The 14,694-nt window shown below is 37.5% G+C and overlaps 1 protein-coding gene across 1 annotated transcript in view; it reads left to right on the top strand.

Moving 5' to 3' along the window:
- The window catches only part of JADE1 (jade family PHD finger 1), a 319,869-nt gene that overhangs the window by 93,640 nt on the left and 211,535 nt on the right, over positions 1–14,694 (top strand). Inside the window, exon 3 of the mRNA XM_042983907.1 lies at positions 9,892–9,940. The gene's annotated coding sequence lies outside the window, so the exon portion shown is untranslated. The remainder of the gene's footprint in view (positions 1–9,891; positions 9,941–14,694) is intronic.

Here is a 14,694-nt window from a genome sequence, read left to right as displayed (position 1 = left end):
TAGTAACATCTTTTAAGGCATTTTCTCCCTTCCAGTATAGGATCCATTCTAAGATAAAGCATTGCATTTAGTTGTATCCTTTTACTCTTTTAATCTAGAACATCTCTACAGCCTTTCTTTGGCTCTTAGAACATTGACTTTTTAAAAATAATATAGCACTCTTTCTTTTTTTAATAGAATAGGCTTCATTTTGATGCAGAGGATTTTATATAGGGGGTGATATAATCGATATGGGTTTTAGAAAAAGTCATTCTAGAGGCAATGTTAAGGATGGGCCTGACGGTAAGGGAGTATTGATTCAGTAATGAGATAGGAGGCTATCATTGGCCAATATTACCTTCGAGGCTGGCTGGAGTACAGAGTCTGGCCCTGGCCAGGATCCCTGGAAGTTGGGGCAGGAGTAGGAATGGAGGGAAGGGATCCAAAGTCTGAGTCCTGGGTAAGGTTGCTTCTAGAATAGTATAAAATGTCAAGTTCACAAAGGTTGATGGAGAAGCAAGAGCCAGATCTAAATCAGTTGACTTGAATTTCAGAAGATAGCATAAATCAGATCTGACAGTGGAGTTCCTTCTGAAAAATAGCATTAAATGCATAGTTGAGCTTACAGTTATGGAAAGTAAATCCCCAAGTACTAAAAATTAAGAGAGAAAAAAAACCTAAAAGCTAGGTGTGAATTGATATTCTAGCAAACTTTCTGGTCTTGGATATAATCTCAAAAGTCCATGCAAATATAGGAAATTAGGCGTTGAGTGCCTGTGAAGTAGAGTTAGAACTGAGACGGTTACATAAAGCCAGGACTGATGAGGGCTATACCCTCAATAAAAGAAAAAAAATCAACTATGGGCACTGGGAGGTGATAAGGAATTTTGCCTGTCTTGGCCTGGGCTTTGGGTGGAAGGGGAAAAAAAGCTTCATGTAGATTTGGGTTTGAATTTACACTGTTTGAATGGTTCAGAAATCTTTCAGTCTAGAAATCCACATAAAAAGACCCAGTGAGTGATAACACAGATTTGCCCATTAGAGGCAAATGGAAAACAGCTTAGTAGGGACATACCTTCAATGTAATCCATGTGGGATTCCTACAGATAAAGCCTTGCTAAAGATGAGCTTAATCAAAAACTATAAAACACATGTGGGGAAAGAGGAACTTCACCATGAATAAGAAGCCACAGAGACCACAAACAGCAGAGTTAAATTCCCAGTACCTTCAGATAATAGAACTGCTAGCTTAAGACTATAAAATAAGCAAGAGCACCTGGGTGGCTCAGTCAGCCATCTGACTCTTCATTTCAGCTCAGGCCATGATCTCATAGTTCATGAGTTCTGACCCTGCGTGAGGCTCTGTGCTGACAGGGTGGAGCCTCCTTAGAATTCTCTCCCTCCCTCTGCCCCTTCCCCACTGTGCTCTATCTCAAAAATAAATAAATAAACATTAAAAATAGAAAAAGAAACTATAAAAAGAGCATTTAAAAATAAAGACCTGAAGGAATTAATTTAAACCATAAGAAAAGAATAAGCTACTTGAAGATTAAAAATCAGGAAGATGAAGAAAACAGAACTTCTAAAAAATATATAATATAACGGCTTAATTTAAAAACTCCATTAAATAGAAATTTTTTTAAAAAAAGGAAAATTAGTAAATTGGAAGATAAAGATATTTAAAACAGTAAAAGATATGGAAGAATGAGAAGAATTATTTGGATTACTAGAAAAAGAGAATAGAGATAATCAGGGAGACACAATATTCAAAGAAATAATAGCTGAGAATTTTCCAGAATAAAGACATGAGTCCTCAGATTCTGAAAGCACAATGAGACCCAAATGAAAATATATACTTAGACACATTGTAGGGAAACTGTGTGGAAAAAAAAAAAATCAAAGGAAAGAAAATGTAATGCCCCGATTTCGAATCTGAGAGACCACCAAGGACCCGACACCAATGCAAATGCACGAGGGTTTATTTGCAAGCTCGAGCTTGGGCCCAAGGATACCCGACACAGCGGAGCAGGGACTTGGACCCCTAGGTTAAGAGGAGTAGCAGTTTTATAGGGGCCAGTGGCCAATGAGATTATAACACACACAGAAAGTTGCATAGTCATGTCAGTCCACACACAGGTGGCCAATTGAATTACAATTTACCCTATAGTAACTGTTTGAACTAGCCTATCACTCTGGTCAGAATTGGCGTGCAAGTTTGGCAGGCAAAAGGTGGGGTTTAAGAATTGGCGCACAAGTTTGGTGGGCAAAAGGTGGGGTTTACATTCTTTGGCGGTTAGGGGTTCAGCATTCCTATATGAGCCGGTTTCCAGTAAGGGTGTGCTCAGCGGCTTGACTAGGGTGGGGGAGTGTCTTAAGCAATAAGCAGGTCATGTGGAGGTTATACATGAGATGGTGGGTGTAGCACAAAATGGAGTTAGTCTTGCTCTGCTTGTCCAGGGGTAGGAGATTTTTGTTAAATTCCTTGGGTCCCACAGAAAATATATTAAAAGTAACCAGAGAAAAAAGACATGCTATCTTTATAAGTTATTATGCTAAGGGGCGCCTGGGTGACTCAGTGGGTTGAGCTTCCAACTTCAGCTCAGGGCATGATCTCACAACTCCTGGGTTCAAGTCCCACTTGGACTCTGTGCTGACAGCTCAGAGCCTGAAACCTGCTTTGGATTCTGTGTGTCCCTCTCTCTCTGCCCCTCCCCTACTTGCTTAAAAAAATTTTTTTTAAGTTATTATGCTGATAGCAATAGAAGCCTAAAGAATAGTATCTTCAAAATGCTGAGAAAAAAATAACTGTCAGCCTATAAATCTGTACTCTGATAATCATGAAAGGGCATGAGTTTAAAAAAAAAAATCTCTGGGGTGCCTGGGTGGCTCAGTTGGGTCAAGTGTCCAACTTTGGCTGGGTCATGATCTCGTGATTCGTGAGTTCAAGTCCCACGTTGGGCTCTGTGCTGACAGCTCAGAGCCTTGAGCCTGCTTCAGATTCTGTGTCTCCCTTTTTCTCTGCTCTTCCCCTGCTTTTGCTCTCTCTCTCTCTCTCTCCCTCTCAAAAATAAATAAACATTAAAAAAAATTCTGTACATACCAACATCCAACATACACATATATTTATTTATAGAAATATACATATACATATATACAATAAACTTGATAGCAGAATTTCTGAAAGATGTACTTCAGGAAGAGAAATTTTACCCAGACAATTTAAGCACAATAAAGAATGATGAGCAAAGTAATTGTTAAATATGTAACTGAATACATATGTAATTAAATAATAATATTTAATTTGGGGTTAATACAGAGAAATAACTAAAATTCAAACAACAATTACATGGAAAATAAAGTTAAAAGGGTGTAAGTTTCTTGTGTTTGAAAAATTAGTAGAGCAACTGATTAAGTATATGAATTTTTTTTAGTGTTATTTTATTTTTGAGAGAGAGCACAAGTGGGAGAGGGGCAGAGAGAGGGAGACAGAGAATTCAAAATGCGCTCCAAGCTGACAGCAGTGAGCCTGATGTGGGACTAGAACTCACAAACCACAAGATCACGACCTGAGCCAAAGTCGGATGTTCAACCAACTAAGCCACCCAGGTGCCCCTGAATATGTTTTTTACATTTAAGGATAAACATTAAGAGAATAGTTATAGGGTATATACTGTCCAAAGCAATTAGTGGGGGTAGGGGGATAGGGAAAAATTATAATTGATCCAAAAGAGGGCTAGGAATAATTTTTTAAAAGAAGAAAAAACAGGCAAAGAAAAGATCCAAAAAAAGAGAAATAACTTTGATTAGAAATCACAATACATATAAATGGATTAAATCCTCCAATTAAAGGTAGAGATTCTCAGTTGGACTGAGAGAAAAAAAGAACTCATCTTTACACTCTTTATAATACCTAAAATTTAAGAGTATAGTTTGAAGGAAAAGAATTGAAAATAAAATAGGCAAATTCTAAACAAAAAAAAGCTATGGTTTCTATATTAATATCAAATGAAATATTCTTTAAGGACTGAAATATCATTGGGGATTAAATGATAAGAGGAAGAGCTTCCAGGACAATATAACAAAAATTTTTAATAGATTTTATTTTTAAGTATCCTCTATAACCAACCTGGGGCTCAAACCTACAACCCTGAGGTCAAGAGTCACATGCTCTACTGACTGAACCAGCCAGGCACCCCTAAAACATAGCAATTAAAAAAAATTTTTTTTAAGTTTATCTTGAGAGACAGAAAAAAAGAGAAGAGGGGAGGGGCAGAGAGAGAATCCCAAGCAGGCTCTGCAATGACATTGTGGAGTCTGATGTAGGGCTCAAACTCACAAATTGCGAGATCATGTCCTGAGAGTTGAAGTTGGCTGCTTAACCAACTGAGCCATCCAGGTGCCCCCAAACATAACAATTTTTAAATAGAGCTAATAACATAGCTTTAAATTATATAAAGCAAAAATTGACAAAGTTGTACCGGGGAGACAGGTATAGAAGCAAACAATGAACAAGTTGAATTGGAGGTGAGTGCCTATGAAACCTCCTATTAGGGAAGTTAAAGGCACTTGAACATAAATGGGATCTCTAGAGAGAGACTAGTTTTAGGTCTAAAAATTTGAAAGCATATGGGGCACCTGCGTGGCTCAGTTGGTTGAGCTCTGGACTTTGACTAAGAAAAAGGCATAACTATCCCCAAATATCAAATGTGTGGCATTATTTTTGTACCACTTAGCACCAGGTATTAACCATTTATCAGCTGGTTTAACCATATCTGTACCCACAGAAATTAGTATTTAATAATTTTGCAATTCTACTCTAAAGAATCTAAATAACTGTCTCCAACCATAAAAAAATTAGATAACTGGACACCTGGGTGGCTAGTTAAGCATCCAGTTCTTGATTTTGGCTCAGGTCATGATCTCACGATTTTTAAGTTTGAGCCCCATATTGGCTTGCTGCTGTCAGTACAGAGCCTGCTTTAGATCCTCTGTCCCCCTTTCTCTCTGCCCCTCCTCTGCTCGCACTTGCTCTCTCTCTCTCTCTCAAAAATAAACATTAAAAGAAAGAAAGGAGGAAAGAAAGAGAGAGAGAGAGAGAGAGAGAAAGAAAGAAAGAAAGAAAGAAAGAAAGAAAGAAAGAAAGAAAGATGTATTATCCCAAGCTCAATAGATTCTGAGCTTCTTGAGGAGAATAAGTATATACTCAGCTTTGAAGGACCTTTGTGCCTATCACAGTGCATTATACAAATGCTCAGTAAGGGATAAATTGAACATATTGTCATAGATATTATTTTTTTAAAGATGTACATATTTTTAGTTCTAGAGATTAATATTTACTGAATGAATACTAAGGGAACTATAAGAAAGGTTTGAGATATGGTTCCTACCTTCAGGAATATTATAGTTCAGTTGGAAAATTTTAAGACCTCAATAATTTGAAAAATTAAAAAATAATAATCAGTTGTCTATAATCAAGTGTTAACTACTGTGGTATTTGAATGAGAAGAGAAAGTTAACCAGAGATTTGAGATATCGGAGAAATCTGTAAATAGGTGAAATTTTAGTTGGTACTTTGGTTTTAAAAAAAGAAAAGAACATTTTGGCTTGAGGAATTGGCATAAAGGTTCAGAGGCAGAAATTTTTGACATTGATGACTCTAGTTTCAGCGCAATATAAGTGCTGAGACTTGGTGAGAGAGAAAGTTGGAAAGATCTTATGCATTACAGAAGTTCTTAAAGTTGTTAGCAGTACTAAAATTGCTTTAGAAGGTAATACAGGATAATGGGCTTTTAAATTGGTCTGACATAATTTTTCTCTTTTTTTAAAAAAATGTTTTATGTTTATTACTTTTGAGAGAGAGACAGAGTGTAAGCAGGGGAGAGGCAGAGAGAGAGAGAGAGAGAGAGAGAGAGAGAGAGAGAGAGAGAGAGGGAGACACAGAATCTGAAGCAGGCTCCAGGCTCTGAGCTGTCAGCACAGAGCCTGATCCAGGGCTCGAACTTGTGAACTGTGAGATCATGACCTGAGCCAAGTCAGGAGCTTAACCAACTGAGCCACCCAGGCGCCCCTGACAATTTTTCTAAGCTACTTCCATGAATAATCTGGAAGTGGTTTTTGAAACAAGGACGGAATGGGAAGCAGGAAAATCTGTTAAGATATATTTAAAATAATTGAAGTATAAACTGATAATGTCCAGGATTAAGGTAAAACCAGGGGAATAGGAAAAAATGGGGTGAATTTAAGGGACATTTCAAAAGAAGAAATGACAAAATTTGGTATCAGATTGGGTATAAGCAAACAGAACTAGATATGAGTCAAAGATAAGCCAAGAATAATGCTGGTATCCTGGACAAACAGCTTTTTGTCAAGAAGAGTCAATAAGCATAAATTCATAGAAATTTAGAGGTGGTAAGGACCTTAGAAATTATATGCACAATGGGGCACCTGGGTGGCTCAGTTGGTTAAGTGTCTGGCTTGGGCTCAGGTCATGCTTTCATGGTTCATGGGTTGGAGCCCTGTGTTGGGCTCTGTGCTGACAGCTCAGAGCCTGGAGCCTGCTTAGGATTCTGTATCTCTCTCTCTGCCCCTCCCCCACTAATGCTCTGTCTCTCTTTCTCAAAAATAAATAAACATTAAAAAAATTTAAAAAAATCATATGGACAAATCTCTCTTTTCAGAGATGAGGAAATCAATCGATAGCTTATGTGACTAGTTCATGGTCACCCTGGTGGTTGACTGAGGAAATGCCTCGAATCCAAGGAGAAATATATCTGTGATCAGCTGGGATTAATGCTGTTGGAGGGAAATCAGTGTTGGGTGGATAAGTCTGGGGATCCTCTGAAAGGCAGTTGGAGAAACAGGGAGTGAATGTGGTCTTCAAAGGAGAGAGTATACAAAGACAAGAGAAGAGAATTAATGACAAAGTCATAGGGAATATCCACTTATTAAGGACTCAAACTAGAAGGGAGATGGCTCCTAAAGGAATCAGGGAAGGATAGATCAGATGTGAGGGATAAGTGGAAGTGGCCAGATCCAGATCCTGTAGTATGTTGTCCTTATGATGACTTCAGTTACTTATTTTATTTTGCACAAAACTGTTTCCTGTATTTTTATGTAAATATCACCATATAATCTGCCAATACTTTATTTCATATTGAGTTTTACCCCATGCATGGTCTTTTTGTTTATTTAATTATTAATATTTGTTATTTTCATAAGCAAACATAATGTTTCACATTCAAATCATTGACAGTTATCTACCTATATACCATTCTTCCATCCCACATCCCTCCCTCCCCATACCTAATATAGCCACTATTCTTTGCACTTTTATATAGTGTTATCACTCTATGTATACACATAACCCCCAAGGGAATGTTTTAGTTACTTTTTTCCTTTAAAGTGGATTTTATGCTGTAAGTAATCTTTGGAACTTGCTTTTTCACACAATATTATGTTAAGAACCATCCATATTGTTGTATATAGTTGTAGTCCATTTTTACTGTTTTATGGAATTCCATATTGGACTATGCCACACTTTATTTTCCTGTCAATGGTTATTTAGGCTATTTCCAAATAGTTTAGTCTATTTAAAATAGTGTTACTATGAAAATATTTACACATGTCCACTGATGTATATTGCAAGGACTTCTATGGAGTATATATCTACTTATATTGATTTAAAAGACTTTTTGTAGGGGCACCTGGCTGGCTTAGTTGGTAGAATGTGCAACTCTTAATCTCTGGGTTGTAAATTCAAGCCCCATGTTGAGTGTAGAGATTACTTAAAAATAAAATCTTAAAAAAAAATGAAAAATGAAAGTCCTTCTGTAAAACATAGCACATTGGAATGGCATTAGGCAAATGTTCTAATTGTGGAAATTTGAGTGTAAAATAACCAACATCTTTTCCTAAGATGAATAGATTCAAATACCACCCTCAGAGCCTTGTATAGTGTGCACTCAAGATAAGAGTTGTTTACCAAATGTTTTCTTGGGGGCCAAAATTGTAAGCTGTAGCTGGTGACAGATTTTTTTCCCACTGACCCAATTTAATGTCAATGGTATTTTCAGGATACAAAAGGAAAACTGAGGGCCAGAGGCAAGGAAAAGAGATACTGGGTTAACTGAAGCTTAGGATTGCTTGACAGCTAGTGCAGAATAATTCACTTTTATCTCCTTTGTGGGTCTTACCCTACCTAACAGCCCTCCTTGTGTGAACGTGAACAATATGAGCAAAAAGAACCAAGGAAAATGGCTCTGTCAGGTTTGTTCTCTCAGAATCAGTTGGTGGTCTACCAAGAAAAGTTTCTTACTCTCAAGAGGTTCTGAGCTTAAAAGTCTTGTCTCTGTGAACATGTTAGAAAGAACACTTTTCTGCATGGGTGTATGTGTGCACACACAGGTGTGGATGTGCAAGGGAGAAGTAAGCACTGGACAGACACAGAATTGTACTGCTACTCTCTATATTATTGTCTTCTCTTTTTTTTTGAAGTATTACAAACATCTTTTCACCTAAGTAAAAATTGCTACTATACATTAAATGACAATAACTTTGTTGCTGAAACTTCCCATTCACTTTTACTTGCAGTAATCACACCAGAAACCATGCACATTTTTTAGTAAAACTACCTAATTTCCTTCTTTGATTGACCATCCTAGCCTTTGTGTCCGATGACAAAGCCTTTGTGCTCCTTTAACACCTACCTCACGTGGTATCATGACAGAAGGGAAAGAATGGTTATCTGACTGTGTATGGATGTGGAAAATGAGGACCATACAAAAGGCCAATGAATTACCAATGCGACACAGGTCTTACTACCTTACAGTAGGGTCTTCTTTGACAGGACCTTAGGGAAGAATCTTGTGGTCTCTAACTTTTAGTCATTTCTGTACTCCCATTCTTCTTATTTTTGTTTTTTTGAAAATAAATTTTTAAAAAAGTTAAATGGTATACAAATACCATGCATTTGGGTAGAACATAGTGCCAATACATCATCAATCATTCCAAGCCCACACATAAAACATACATAAAGAAAATATGATTTCTAAATTGCAGTGTATGTTCTACAAGGAGATATGTAAATCAAGATAGAAACAGCAGAGGTTTCTTTCTTGTTTGGACAGTACTTTAGGACATAACAAGGAATTATATATAGCCCTTTTCCCTCACTATGTCAAATGAGGATGCATTTCCCAATTTGTTTACCTGCCCCCCAAAGAGCTAGAACTAAGTTGTATTCAATTAAGGTCTGTGCTTGCAAGTACATTACTATAAAGTCCATATTATTTGGACATTCTGTATGTAATCTCTATTCAGCATTTATCTACACATAATATTTAAGGCTTATAGACTTAGCCCTATAAAATAATATTATCATTGCATGTTTATTCGCCTCCAGTTTCCTGTAACAATATATTAAAATTTGATTGCAAGTATGTAGAGAGGAGAAAAGGTGAATTCCTCTTGTAGAAAGAGCATTAACCAAAGCCTTCTGATTCTCATTGAGAATTAATGCAGCAATTTTTCTATAGATAAAAGAACCTCTTATCTTATCTTATGAAGAGCTGCATTAATTACAGCCTGAAATTCTGTTTCATGCATCCTCTTTTGGAGCCAAGGAGAGAGCAGAAAAAATGTGTGCTGTTGGAAGTCTGTACTCCCATTTTCTTTTTCTTCTTTGAAAATAGCTTTTCTGAAAGGTAAATAGTACACAAATGCCATGAGTTTAGGTGGAATACAGTGCCAAAGCAATACTAATTATTCCAACAACAGCAGTAGCTATAACTCTAAAAGCAAAAAAACAAATTCCAATGTTATGAGTAACTTTGCTGATCATAATAAAAGAAAATGAAATTTAATGTCAATAGCAGTATGAGTGTAGGAGGTAATTCTATTTCATTTTCTTTTTAGACAAAACAGAAATGGAACATGGAGATACAAGCAAACGAAAAAAGCCCAGGTAATAAAGAGTATACTGATATCTACAATCCACATTGAGGCCCAAAGCTTTGGTTTTAGAACTATAAAAGGCAGTTTTCACTTTCTAGAATCTATATTAAGACGTATACTGCCTTGTGTGTCAACTATACTCAAATAAAAAAATAAGAGAAAAAGGACCTATACTAGGACCCAATAGGGTGATGGTGACCAACCAATAAATGGACACAGAGGAAGAAAGTGAGAATAATATACTGAGCAGACATTCACTATAATAGCAATACTATTGTACATGTGAAATTTACCAATACCTGCTTCCTGTTTTCTTTGCAGCTCTTCATGACCTTTGCTCCCTTTCCTATTTAGCACCAATCCTTGCCCAAGCTTTGTCCAATGATTGGTTTGGGTCAAACTGTGTATGTGTGCAGGCCTGACATATAATGGTGCTGCCTACATGCTCAGGTTTGGGGAAATTTTCTTTCCTCATTTATTCATGCATGTAAAGGAAAGCCAGGCTATTCTTATGCACTGTTACTATAGACCATGTTCTCCATACCACCATTCCAGGAAAAGAATCAGGTGAAATGGAATACTTAGAAGATACTGAAGAATTAAAAGTAGTAGCAGATAAGCATAATTCTACAAGTGAGAACCCAGTAACAGTCCTATTACTCTTCTCTAGGAATCCTGAGATAAATGTATTGAATCTGTTAAAATATCTGAACCCAATATATATACTTGACATTCATCAAGGTAAAGCCAGTTTCCCTTTGACAGCTTGGAATGGGTTCACATTTGCAAATGGTGTTGCCTTGTGTGGTAGAAAGGACACAACAAACCTAGGTTTGAATTTCAGATCTGCCATTGATTGGCTGGTGACCTTGCCAGAGTACTCTTCTAATTCTCAGTGCTCTCTCACAATGTGGAAAATGATACTTAACTTGCAGAGCTGTTGGTATGGGTAGAGATACTGTATAAAGTGTCCAGAATAGTACCTGGCACACATGGGCTGGAAAAGCAGATAACTTTTGTTGTCATTGTTGTTTATCATTTTGGCACACTACTTTCTCATAAAATATCTCTAATATTATAAAGAATATAAAGACCCTATTAACTTGAAATAATAAAAATGCCTTAGATTCAGAACCACTTTTCATCCAAAGTACTCAAAATCCATTTCTATTTCTCTGACTAGTTCTGTAAGGAGAAAGATATACTACTGTGGAGAACATGAGGACACCCAAGTACAGGTACAGGAGTAGGACAGGATACCACTGTTTGGCTACAGTCTGGCTTTACCACTTTCACTGGCCAATCCAGGCTAAGGGAAGAAACAAAATGGCACCATGAGGAAGGTGAGCAAAAGGAAAAGGATTAAACTTCACATTTTAGGCTACCAGGGATGTCTCAAATGATCCCATGAAATACAAATCACTTCAAGTCACCTGAAAAAAATTAAAGAATTTTGGAAAATGAGCAATTTACATAGAAGCTAAGAATTGAAGCAAGGATCTGGATTCCTCTCAAAAATCATTTTTAAAAAATTTTGTCCAGAATTAGCCCAGTCATTGCTTCCGTTCTCAGCTTTTCTCAAGCTGTAGAAACAGAGCCAAACTTAGTTCCTTCAGGTTTCTTGTTGGCTGCCAAATGATGAGGCCCTTCATCTCCTCCCTGGTGTTGCAATCCTTTCTCTGCGATTGCCTCATCCACCACCTGCCTCACGCCAACACTTTGCCTACTATTTTCTTTTCTGTCCCTCCTTCCCGTGTGGCCACTTGGCCAGCTCACCAGCAGTGGATTGGCCAGGAGCAGTGGGCTGTCATGTGACCAAATCCAAACTGCTGTGAAACACCTAAGTCAGAGTTTTCCATGACGCACCTGCTACGTTCACATTGGCTCCCAAGTAAATAAATGGTCAAATCGTTTCCAAAAGTGGTTTTGACAAAGAACAACTTAAACTGCCAAAGATGTGTTGACACATGGGCTGTTATCTAGGAGAGTGAGTAAAGCAACCCACTTGAACAACAAGAACAGATAAGGCCCACCTCTTTGTCCCCTTGCCTTTTTACATTGATATTCCTGTGGAGACAAAGGGAAAGAAGAAAAGGAAACAAAGGCAGATCTTTAGCGCTGGCTGTCCCAGGGTTGATTAGGATGCTGATCTGTGTGGCAGGTTTCTAGGTTCTCACCCAACTTCTTGGCTGCTATTCAAAGGATTTAACAGTGCGCTTTGTAAATAGTAGTGTACAAAGCCAGTCTAAAAATAGTACATTTCCAGGGTCTGAATTGGGTGAGTGGAATGAGTGGCAATGGCTGTATTGTACAAGACAGATTACAAGTGAGTTACTCGATGGTACTTGATATGCAGGGTTATTCACATGCTTCATCTGGTTTGGTTAAATAATGCAAACACATTTACCAATGTACATGATCGTTTTGTTTATTTGTGCTCTGGAGAGCTTGTGTGTGTTTATGACAGACAAATGTACATGTTCTATTTTCTGACAATCAAACAAAGCTCTCCCAGATGAGGTAAATAGCTGAGTTAAATAGTGGAGCCGACACTCCTGAGAATCGCTGATGTGACACTATGGTGGTTGTTAATGACAGGTTTCCTGCTGCGCTTGCTGCCCTAAAGGATTTTTGCTGAAGGTGGGAATCAACCAGAGTCTCTGACAACTACTGGGACTGCTAGGTCTGGCTGAAATCTCTCTTGAAACTATGTGTATGAAGGCTTATGCCTCACTAGAAATTTTTCACCGTGACAGCAACTGGGCTTGTTCTTCCTCCCTCTTGCTCCTGAGGCTGGGCTTTGTGGACAGCGAAGGTGAGGGGCTCCTCCTTAGACCGGAGCAGACATTGCAGATGACAACTCACAGAAGACCCGGTTCAGGGAAAAGTCTAAAGGAACTTTCAATAGGAATATTACTTTCTGAAATGAAGGTTCTGGGAAAGTGTTTTGCAATCTTTTGAAAGTAAAAGCCACTCCTCTTAATGTTTTCAGCCATAAGTGGTGGTTAGTCCTATAGACTTTGAGGAGAGAAATTTTCTCATATCAAAATACAATATAATTATTTCATACATAAATAATTATCTTTCAGGAAGTTTGGAGACTTTATTATTTAATGCAATGTGGAAACTCTTGGGTGAAGCCTTCAGTCATTCTGGCAGGTTGGTTTCCAAAAATTTTACATGATGGAAACTGAGAACGGGGACAGCTCTTGAAGAAATTGGACTGGGGATATACATTATAGAGGATTTAAAAAAACCAGCATGTAACTTTGGGAAATATTTCTCCCGCCCAAATTTTATGCCTTTAATTTCATACAGTAAATTGGGTCTGATGATCTCAAGGAGCATACATGTTGGCACTCCTCTCTCTCCTCCTTATGCTCTGTGACTTTAGGCAAGTTTCATAAACTCTGACTCCCCAGTTTCCTCATCTGTAAAACCATGAGAACAGTGCCCACCTCATTAAGTGTTGTGAGGATTCAATCAGGTAATGTAAGTAAAGCCATTAGCCCATGGTAATAAATGAAACCATGGTCATCACAATAGGAGGCAATTAGCATTCCTGGGCATAGCTTCTTACCTGCCCAACAACATCCTCGTCTTTCCAAATGGCTATCATCTCACAGTCTGAGCAGTGTGCAAATGTCTAATTCCTTTTGAGAATTACCACTGCCATCATTATTATTATCCTGGTTGTTGAAGAATGAACAGTTCAGAAAATATTAAATCAGACTTTCCATGACCTGTCATTTCCCTCTTTATCACCATCTACATGATAATGGTGGTTAATTTCTCTTTAGAGCTATCTTTGAAGATAACATAAATCATTATTTTGGTTATTCTGGATTCTCTCAATCTGGCTTTTATTTCTTATGCTGAAGTATTAAGATTTTTTTCCATAAGGTAGATATTTGCTTACCTCCCCAAAGAGTCTGGGAAACAACATAAATTTCATCTCTTTGAGCCTGAATTTTCAAATGAATGAGAGAATATAACTGAACAGTCTTTCTGGTCTGGTGCACACCCTTGGGTGTGAGTAAAGTGAGCTCTGAAAGAGTCTGATGTAGTTATGCAGAAGTGAAGAGTCAGATAACTTCCTGAAGATCATGGTCACAGCAAAATCATTTACCCACCATGTTTGTAAAGTTAAGAAGGGCATATGAAGTAACACTGTAAGTGGAAAAATGAAATTGTGCAAAACAAAATGTAGACAGTACCTCTACAACAATTTTCAGGATTTGCTTTCAGTTTGCAGTGTTGTAAACTTATTCCAGAAAGAAGGATCACCGTTACTTTCACAACTTTTAATGATTATCATTCAAAGTTAACTAAGCTCCTATAAGCAAAATCTTTTCAGCCAAATATATGAAAGTATTGGAATTCACCCATTTATAAAATTCTCACAGCACTATACTTAAAAATCATATCAGAAAGACAAAGGATTCTGATAATTGTCCAAGTTTTAGTTTTCATTGGACCAACTGAATTAATTCCTTTGCTTTCTCTGCAGAGAGGGCACAGTCTTGCCTGTAATGGGCTTTTTCTCAAAGGGATAAAATGTACTAACACAGCAACTAAAAGACTGAGACTTTCTTTTTCAATTCATTTGAGATTGGTTTTGTTTTATTGTAAGCCTATCTACTAATGTGCTGACTGAGTTCTAGGTATTGAGAGGGATTAAAAACTATATCTGTGTTCCTGGATCTTGTTGGGGAAGAAATTACTTTTATCTAAAAACCACTCAAGACAATGTCCCTAAGTATC

Source organism: Panthera tigris, chromosome B1 (assembly GCF_018350195.1).
Source record: "Panthera tigris isolate Pti1 chromosome B1, P.tigris_Pti1_mat1.1, whole genome shotgun sequence".
In the NCBI taxonomy this organism is placed as follows: Eukaryota; Metazoa; Chordata; class Mammalia; order Carnivora; family Felidae; genus Panthera; species Panthera tigris.
This window is presented reverse-complemented; position numbering and strand designations above follow the sequence as displayed.